This window comes from Taurulus bubalis, assembly GCF_910589615.1.
Source record: "Taurulus bubalis genome assembly, chromosome: 9".
Lineage (NCBI taxonomy): Eukaryota > Metazoa > Chordata > Actinopteri > Perciformes > Cottidae > Taurulus > Taurulus bubalis.
In genome coordinates this window covers 1,771,202-1,782,015 of record NC_136597.1, presented here as the reverse complement: position 1 = coordinate 1,782,015, position 10,814 = coordinate 1,771,202, and positions in this window count along the sequence as shown.

Below are 10,814 nucleotides of genomic sequence, written 5' to 3'. Positions count from 1 at the left end.
CTATAAGCTCTCTAGTGGGGTAATATGGTACTATGAGTTCTCTAGTGGGGTAATATGGTACTATGAGTTCTCTAGTGGGGTAATATGGTACTATGAGTTCTCTAGTGGGGTAATATGGTACTATAAACTCTTTAGTGGGGTAATATGGTACTATGAGTTATCTAGTGGGGTTATATGGTACTATGAGCTCTCTAGTGGGGTAATATGGTACTATGAGCTCTCTTGTGGGGTAATATGGTACCATGAGCTCTCTTGTGGGGTAATATGGTACCATGAGCTCTCTAGTGGGGTAATATGGTACTATGAGTTCTCTAGTGGGGTAATATGGTACTATGAGTTCTCTAGTGGGGTAATATGGTACTATAAACTCTTTAGTGGGGTAATATGGTACTATGAGTTATCTAGTGGGGTTATATGGTACTATGAGCTCTCTAGTGGGGTATTATGGTTCCATGATCTCTCTAGTGGGGTAATATGGTACCATGAGCTCTCTAGTGGGGTAATATGGTACTATGAGTTCTCTAGTGGGGTAATATGGTACTATGAGTTCTCTAGTGGGGTAATATGGTACTATAAACTCTAGTGTGGTAATATGGTACTATGAGTTCTCTAGTGGGGTAATATGGTACTATCAACTCTCTAGTGGGGTAATATGGTTCCATGAGCTCTCTACTGGGGTAATATGGTACTATGAGCTCTCTATTGGGGTAATATGGTACTATAAACTCTTTAGTGGGGTAATATGGTACTATGAGTTCTCTAGTGGGGTAATATGGTACTATAAACTCTCTAGTGGGGTAATATGGTTCCATGATCTCTCTAGTGGGGTAATATGGTACCATGAGCTCTCTAGTGGGGTAATATGGTACTATGAGTTCTCTAGTGGGGTAATATGGTACTATGAGTTCTCTATTGGGGTAATATGGTACTATAAACTCTAGTGTGGTAATATGGTACTATGAGTTCTCTAGTGGGGTAATATGGTACCATGAGCTCTCTAGTGGGGTAATATGGTACTATGAGCTCTCTAGTGGGGTAATATGGTACTATGAGCTCTCTAGTGGGGTAATATGGTACTATAAGCTCTCTAGTGGGGTAATATGGTACTATGAGCTCTCTAGTGGGGTAATATGGTACTATAAGCTCTCTAGTGGGGTAATATGGTTCCATGAGCTCTCTAGTGGGGTAATATGGTACTATGAGCTCTCTAGTGGGGTAATATGGTACTATAAACTCTTTAGTGGGGTAATATGGTACTATGAGTTCTCTAGTGGGGTAATATGGTACTATAAACTCTCTAGTGGGGTAATATGGTTCCATGATCTCTCTAGTGGGGTAATGTGGTACCATGAGCTCTCTAGTGGGGTAATATGGTACTATAAGCTCTCTAGTGGGGTAATATGGTACTATAAACTCTAGTGGGGTAATATGGTACTATAGGCTCTAGTGGGGTAATATGGTACTATGAGCTCTAGTCGGGTAATATGGTACTATAAACTAATATGATCTCTCTAGTGGGGTAATATGGTACTATGAGCGCTCTAGTGGGGTAATATGGTACTATAAACTAATATGATCTCTCTAGTGGGGTAATATGGTACTATGAGCGCTCTAGTGGGGTAATATGGTACTATAAGCTCTCTAGTGGGGTAATATGGTACTATAAACTCTCTAGTGGGGTAATATAGTACTATGAGTTCTCTAGTGGGGTAATATAGTACTATGAGCTCTCTAGTGGGGTAATATGGTACTATAAACTCTAGTGGGGTAATATGATACTATAAACTCTCTAGTGGGGTAATATAGTACTATGAGTTCTCTAGTGGGGTAATATTGTACTATGAGTTCTCTAGTGGGGTAATATGGTACTATGAGCTCTCTAGTTGGGTAATGTGGTACTATGAGTTCTCTAGTGGGGTAATATGGTACTATGAGCTCTCTAGTGGGGTAATATGGTACTATGAGTTCTCTAGTGGGGTAATATGGTACTATGAGCTCTCTAGTGGGGTAATATGGTACTATGAACTCTAGTGGGGTAATATGGTATGAGTTCTCTAGTGGCGTAATATGGTACTATAAACTCTAGTGGGGTAATATGGTAGTATAAGCTCTCTAGTGGGGTAATGTGGTACTGTATGTGCTCGTGGGGTAATATGGTACTATAAGCTCTTTAGTGGGGTAATATGGTACTATAAACTAATATGATCTCTCTAGTGGGGTAATATGGTACTATGAGTTCTCTAGTGGGGTAATATGGTACTATAAGCTCTCTAGTGGGGTAATATGGTACTATAAACTCTAGTGGGGTAATCTGGTACTATAGGCTCTAGTGGGGTAATATGGTACTATGAGCTCTAGTCGGGTAATATGGTACTATAAACTAATATGATCTCTCTAGTGGGGTAATATGGTACTATGAGCGCTCTAGTGGGGTAATATGGTACTATAAACTAATATGATCTCTCTAGTGGGGTAATATGGTACTATGAGCGCTCTAGTGGGGTAATATGGTACTATAAGCTCTCTAGTGGGGTAATATGGTACTATTAACTAATATGATCTCTCTAGTGGGGTAATATGGTACTATGAGCGCTCTAGTGGGGTAATATGGTACTATGAGCTCTCTAGTGGGGTAATATGGTACTTTGAGCACTCTAGTGGGGTAATATGGTACTATGAGCTCTCTAGTGGGGTAATATGGTACCATGAGCTCTCTAGTGGGGTAATATGGTACTATGAGCGCTCTAGTGGGGTAATATGGTACTATGAGTTCTCTAGTGGGGTAATATGGTACCATGAGCTCTCTAGTTGGGTAATATGGTACTATTAGCTCTCTAGTGGGGTAATATGGTACTATAAACTCTCTAGTGGGGTAATATGGTTCCATGAGCTCTCTACTGGGGTAATATGGTACTATGAGTTCTCTAGTGGGGTAATATGGTACTATGAGTTCTCTAGTGGGGTAATATGGTACTATGAGTTCTCTAGTGGGGTAATATGGTACTATGAGTTCTCTAGTGGGGTAATATGGTACCATGAGCTCTCTAGTGGGGTAATATGGTACTATGAGTTCTCTAGTGGGGTAATATGGTACCATGAGTTCTCTAGTGGGGTAATATGGTACTATGAGTTCTCTAGTGGGGTAATATGGTACTATAAACTCTAGTGTGGTAATATGGTACTATGAGTTCTCTAGTGGGGTAATATGGTACTATAAACTCTCTAGTGGGGTAATATGGTTCCATGAGCTCTCTACTGGGGTAATATGGTACTATGAGCTCTCTATTGGGGTAATATGGTACTATAAACTCTTTAGTGGGGTAATATGGTACTATGAGTTCTCTAGTGGGGTAATATGGTACTATAAACTCTCTAGTGGGGTAATATGGTTCCATGATCTCTCTAGTGGGGTAATATGGTACCATGAGCTCTCTAGTGGGGTAATATGGTACTATGAGTTCTCTAGTGGGGTAATATGGTACTATGAGTTCTCTAGTGGGGTAATATGGTACTATAAACTCTAGTGTGGTAATATGGTACTATGAGTTCTCTAGTGGGGTAATATGGTACCATGAGCTCTCTAGTGGGGTAATATGGTACTATGAGCTCTCTAGTGGGGTAATATGGTACTATAAGCTCTCTAGTGGGGTAATATGGTACTATGAGCTCTCTAGTGGGGTAATATGGTACTATAAGCTCTCTAGTGGGGTAATATGGTTCCATGAGCTCTCTAATGGGGTAATATGGTACTATGAGCTCTCTAGTGGGGTAATATGGTACTATAAACTCTTTAGTGGGGTAATATGGTACTATGAGTTCTCTAGTGGGGTAATATGGTACTATGAGTTCTCTAGTGGGGTAATATGGTACTATAAGCTCTCTAGTGGGGTAATATGGTTCAATGATCTCTCTAGTGGGGTAATATGGTACCATGAGCTCTCTAGTGGGGTAATATGGTACTATAAGCTCTCTAGTGGGGTAATATGGTACTATGAGTTCTCTAGTGGGGTAATATGGTACTATGAGTTCTCTAGTGGGGTAATATGGTACTATGAGTTCTCTAGTGGGGTAATATGGTACTATAAACTCTTTAGTGGGGTAATATGGTACTATGAGTTATCTAGTGGGGTTATATGGTACTATGAGCTCTCTAGTGGGGTAATATGGTACTATGAGCTCTCTTGTGGGGTAATATGGTACCATGAGCTCTCTTGTGGGGTAATATGGTACCATGAGCTCTCTAGTGGGGTAATATGGTACTATGAGTTCTCTAGTGGGGTAATATGGTACTATGAGTTCTCTAGTGGGGTAATATGGTACTATAAACTCTTTAGTGGGGTAATATGGTACTATGAGTTATCTAGTGGGGTTATATGGTACTATGAGCTCTCTAGTGGGGTATTATGGTTCCATGATCTCTCTAGTGGGGTAATATGGTACCATGAGCTCTCTAGTGGGTTAATATGGTACTATGAGTTCTCTAGTGGGGTAATATGGTACTATGAGTTCTCTAGTGGGGTAATATGGTACTATAAACTCTAGTGTGGTAATATGGTACTATGAGTTCTCTAGTGGGGTAATATGGTACTATCAACTCTCTAGTGGGGTAATATGGTTCCATGAGCTCTCTACTGGGGTAATATGGTACTATGAGCTCTCTATTGGGGTAATATGGTACTATAAACTCTTTAGTGGGGTAATATGGTACTATGAGTTCTCTAGTGGGGTAATATGGTACTATAAACTCTCTAGTGGGGTAATATGGTTCCATGATCTCTCTAGTGGGGTAATATGGTACCATGAGCTCTCTAGTGGGGTAATATGGTACTATGAGTTCTCTAGTGGGGTAATATGGTACTATGAGTTCTCTAGTGGGGTAATATGGTACTATAAACTCTCTAGTGGGGTAATATGGTACTATAAGCTCTCTAGTGGGGTAATATGGTACTATGAGCTCTCTAGTGGGGTAATATGGTACCATGAGCTCTCTAGTGGGGTAATATGGTACTATGAGCTCTCTAGTGGGGTAATATGGTACTATGAGCTCTCTAGTGGGGTAATATGGTACTATAAGCTCTCTAGTGGGGTAATATGGTACTATGAGCTCTCTAGTGGGGTAATATGGTACTATAAGCTCTCTAGTGGGGTAATATGGTTCCATGAGCTCTCTAATGGGGTAATATGGTACTATGAGCTCTCTAGTGGGGTAATATGGTACTATAAACTCTTTAGTGGGGTAATATGGTACTATGAGTTCTCTAGTGGGGTAATATGGTACTATAAACTCTCTAGTGGGGTAATATGGTTCCATGATCTCTCTAGTGGGGTAATGTGGTACCATGAGCTCTCTAGTGGGGTAATATGGTACTATAAGCTCTCTAGTGGGGTAATATGGTACTATAAACTCTAGTGGGGTAATATGGTACTATAGGCTCTAGTGGGGTAATATGGTACTATGAGCTCTAGTCGGGTAATATGGTACTATAAACTAATATGATCTCTCTAGTGGGGTAATATGGTACTATGAGCGCTCTAGTGGGGTAATATGGTACTATAAACTAATATGATCTCTCTAGTGGGGTAATATGGTACTATGAGCGCTCTAGTGGGGTAATATGGTACTATAAGCTCTCTAGTGGGGTAATATGGTACTATAAACTCTCTAGTGGGGTAATATAGTACTATGAGTTCTCTAGTGGGGTAATATAGTACTATGAGCTCTCTAGTGGGGTAATATGGTACTATAAACTCTAGTGGGGTAATATGATACTATAAACTCTCTAGTGGGGTAATATAGTACTATGAGTTCTCTAGTGGGGTAATATGGTACTATAAACTCTAGTGTGGTAATATGGTACTATGAGTTCTCTAGTGGGGTAATATGGTACTATCAACTCTCTAGTGGGGTAATATGGTTCCATGAGCTCTCTACTGGGGTAATATGGTACTATGAGCTCTCTATTGGGGTAATATGGTACTATAAACTCTTTAGTGGGGTAATATGGTACTATGAGTTCTCTAGTGGGGTAATATGGTACTATAAACTCTCTAGTGGGGTAATATGGTTCCATGATCTCTCTAGTGGGGTAATATGGTACCATGAGCTCTCTAGTGGGGTAATATGGTACTATGAGTTCTCTAGTGGGGTAATATGGTACTATGAGTTCTCTAGTGGGGTAATATGGTACTATAAACTCTCTAGTGGGGTAATATGGTACTATAAGCTCTCTAGTGGGGTAATATGGTACTATGAGCTCTCTAGTGGGGTAATATGGTACCATGAGCTCTCTAGTGGGGTAATATGGTACTATGAGCTCTCTAGTGGGGTAATATGGTACTATGAGCTCTCTAGTGGGGTAATATGGTACTATAAGCTCTCTAGTGGGGTAATATGGTACTATGAGCTCTCTAGTGGGGTAATATGGTACTATAAGCTCTCTAGTGGGGTAATATGGTTCCATGAGCTCTCTAATGGGGTAATATGGTACTATGAGCTCTCTAGTGGGGTAATATGGTACTATAAACTCTTTAGTGGGGTAATATGGTACTATGAGTTCTCTAGTGGGGTAATATGGTACTATAAACTCTCTCGTGGGGTAATATGGTTCCATGATCTCTCTAGTGGGGTAATGTGGTACCATGAGCTCTCTAGTGGGGTAATATGGTACTATAAGCTCTCTAGTGGGGTAATATGGTACTATAAACTCTAGTGGGGTAATATGGTACTATAGGCTCTAGTGGGGTAATATGGTACTATGAGCTCTAGTCGGGTAATATGGTACTATAAACTAATATGATCTCTCTAGTGGGGTAATATGGTACTATGAGCGCTCTAGTGGGGTAATATGGTACTATAAACTAATATGATCTCTCTAGTGGGGTAATATGGTACTATGAGCGCTCTAGTGGGGTAATATGGTACTATAAGCTCTCTAGTGGGGTAATATGGTACTATAAACTCTCTAGTGGGGTAATATAGTACTATGAGTTCTCTAGTGGGGTAATATAGTACTATGAGCTCTCTAGTGGGGTAATATGGTACTATAAACTCTAGTGGGGTAATATGATACTATAAACTCTCTAGTGGGGTAATATAGTACTATGAGTTCTCTAGTGGGGTAATATTGTACTATGAGTTCTCTAGTGGGGTAATATGGTACTATGAGCTCTCTAGTTGGGTAATGTGGTACTATGAGTTCTCTAGTGGGGTAATATGGTACTATGAGCTCTCTAGTGGGGTAATATGGTACTATGAGTTCTCTAGTGGGGTAATATGGTACTATGAGCTCTCTAGTGGGGTAATATGGTACTATGAACTCTAGTGGGGTAATATGGTATGAGTTCTCTAGTGGCGTAATATGGTACTATAAACTCTAGTGGGGTAATATGGTAGTATAAGCTCTCTAGTGGGGTAATGTGGTACTGTAAGTGCTCGTGGGGTAATATGGTACTATAAGCTCTTTAGTGGGGTAATATGGTACTATAAACTAATATGATCTCTCTAGTGGGGTAATATGGTACTATGAGTTCTCTAGTGGGGTAATATGGTACTATAAGCTCTCTAGTGGGGTAATATGGTACTATAAACTCTAGTGGGGTAATCTGGTACTATAGGCTCTAGTGGGGTAATATGGTACTATGAGCTCTAGTCGGGTAATATGGTACTATAAACTAATATGATCTCTCTAGTGGGGTAATATGGTACTATGAGCGCTCTAGTGGGGTAATATGGTACTATAAACTAATATGATCTCTCTAGTGGGGTAATATGGTACTATGAGCGCTCTAGTGGGGTAATATGGTACTATAAGCTCTCTAGTGGGGTAATATGGTACTATTAACTAATATGATCTCTCTAGTGGGGTAATATGGTACTATGAGCGCTCTAGTGGGGTAATATGGTACTATGAGCTCTCTAGTGGGGTAATATGGTACTTTGAGCACTCTAGTGGGGTAATATGGTACTATGAGCTCTCTAGTGGGGTAATATGGTACCATGAGCTCTCTAGTGGGGTAATATGGTACTATGAGCGCTCTAGTGGGGTAATATGGTACTATGAGTTCTCTAGTGGGGTAATATGGTACCATGAGCTCTCTAGTTGGGTAATATGGTACTATTAGCTCTCTAGTGGGGTAATATGGTACTATAAACTCTCTAGTGGGGTAATATGGTTCCATGAGCTCTCTACTGGGGTAATATGGTACTATGAGTTCTCTAGTGGGGTAATATGGTACTATGAGTTCTCTAGTGGGGTAATATGGTACTATGAGTTCTCTAGTGGGGTAATATGGTACTATGAGTTCTCTAGTGGGGTAATATGGTACCATGAGCTCTCTAGTGGGGTAATATGGTACTATGAGTTCTCTAGTGGGGTAATATGGTACCATGAGTTCTCTAGTGGGGTAATATGGTACTATGAGTTCTCTAGTGGGGTAATATGGTACTATAAACTCTAGTGTGGTAATATGGTACTATGAGTTCTCTAGTGGGGTAATATGGTACTATAAACTCTCTAGTGGGGTAATATGGTTCCATGAGCTCTCTACTGGGGTAATATGGTACTATGAGCTCTCTATTGGGGTAATATGGTACTATAAACTCTTTCGTGGGGTAATATGGTACTATGAGTTCTCTAGTGGGGTAATATGGTACTATAAACTCTCTAGTGGGGTAATATGGTTCCATGATCTCTCTAGTGGGGTAATATGGTACCATGAGCTCTCTAGTGGGGTAATATGGTACTATGAGTTCTCTAGTGGGGTAATATGGTACTATGAGTTCTCTAGTGGGGTAATATGGTACTATAAACTCTAGTGTGGTAATATGGTACTATGAGTTCTCTAGTGGGGTAATATGGTACCATGAGCTCTCTAGTGGGGTAATATGGTACTATGAGCTCTCTAGTGGGGTAATATGGTACTATAAGCTCTCTAGTGGGGTAATATGGTACTATGAGCTCTCTAGTGGGGTAATATGGTACTATAAGCTCTCTAGTGGGGTAATATGGTTCCATGAGCTCTCTAATGGGGTAATATGGTACTATGAGCTCTCTAGTGGGGTAATATGGTACTATAAACTCTTTAGTGGGGTAATATGGTACTATGAGTTCTCTAGTGGGGTAATATGGTACTATGAGTTCTCTAGTGGGGTAATATGGTACTATAGGCTCTCTAGTGGGGTAATATGGTTCAATGATCTCTCTAGTGGGGTAATATGGTACCATGAGCTCTCTAGTGGGGTAATATGGTACTATAAGCTCTCTAGTGGGGTAATATGGTACTATGAGTTCTCTAGTGGGGTAATATGGTACTATGAGTTCTCTAGTGGGGTAATATGGTACTATGAGTTCTCTAGTGGGGTAATATGGTACTATAAACTCTTTAGTGGGGTAATATGGTACTATGAGTTATCTAGTGGGGTTATATGGTACTATGAGCTCTCTAGTGGGGTAATATGGTACTATGAGCTCTCTTGTGGGGTAATATGGTACCATGAGCTCTCTTGTGGGGTAATATGGTACCATGAGCTCTCTAGTGGGGTAATATGGTACTATGAGTTCTCTAGTGGGGTAATATGGTACTATGAGTTCTCTAGTGGGGTAATATGGTACTATAAACTCTTTAGTGGGGTAATATGGTACTATGAGTTATCTAGTGGGGTTATATGGTACTATGAGCTCTCTAGTGGGGTATTATGGTTCCATGATCTCTCTAGTGGGGTAATATGGTACCATGAGCTCTCTAGTGGGGTAATATGGTACTATGAGTTCTCTAGTGGGGTAATATGGTACTATGAGTTCTCTAGTGGGGTAATATGGTACTATAAACTCTAGTGTGGTAATATGGTACTATGAGTTCTCTAGTGGGGTAATATGGTACTATCAACTCTCTAGTGGGGTAATATGGTTCCATGAGCTCTCTACTGGGGTAATATGGTACTATGAGCTCTCTATTGGGGTAATATGGTACTATAAACTCTTTAGTGGGGTAATATGGTACTATGAGTTCTCTAGTGGGGTAAAATGGTACTATAAACTCTCTAGTGGGGTAATATGGTTCCATGATCTCTCTAGTGGGGTAATATGGTACCATGAGCTCTCTAGTGGGGTAATATGGTACTATGAGTTCTCTAGTGGGGTAATATGGTACTATGAGTTCTCTATTGGGGTAATATGGTACTATAAACTCTAGTGTGGTAATATGGTACTATGAGTTCTCTAGTGGGGTAATATGGTACCATGAGCTCTCTAGTGGGGTAATATGGTACTATGAGCTCTCTAGTGGGGTAATATGGTACTATGAGCTCTCTAGTGGGGTAATATGGTACTATAAGCTCTCTAGTGGGGTAATATGGTACTATGAGCTCTCTAGTGGGGTAATATGGTACTATAAGCTCTCTAGTGGGGTAATATGGTTCCATGAGCTCTCTAATGGGGTAATATGGTACTATGAGCTCTCTAGTGGGGTAATATGGTACTATAAACTCTTTAGTGGGGTAATATGGTACTATGAGTTCTCTAGTGGGGTAATATGGTACTATAAACTCTCTAGTGGGGTAATATGGTTCCATGATCTCTCTAGTGGGGTAATGTGGTACCATGAGCTCTCTAGTGGGGTAATATGGTACTATAAGCTCTCTAGTGGGGTAATATGGTACTATAAACTCTAGTGGGGTAATATGGTACTATAGGCTCTAGTGGGGTAATATGGTACTATGAGCTCTAGTCGGGTAATATGGTACTATAAACTAATATGATCTCTCTAGTGGGGTAATATGGTACTATAAACTAATATGATCTCTCTAGTGGGGTAAT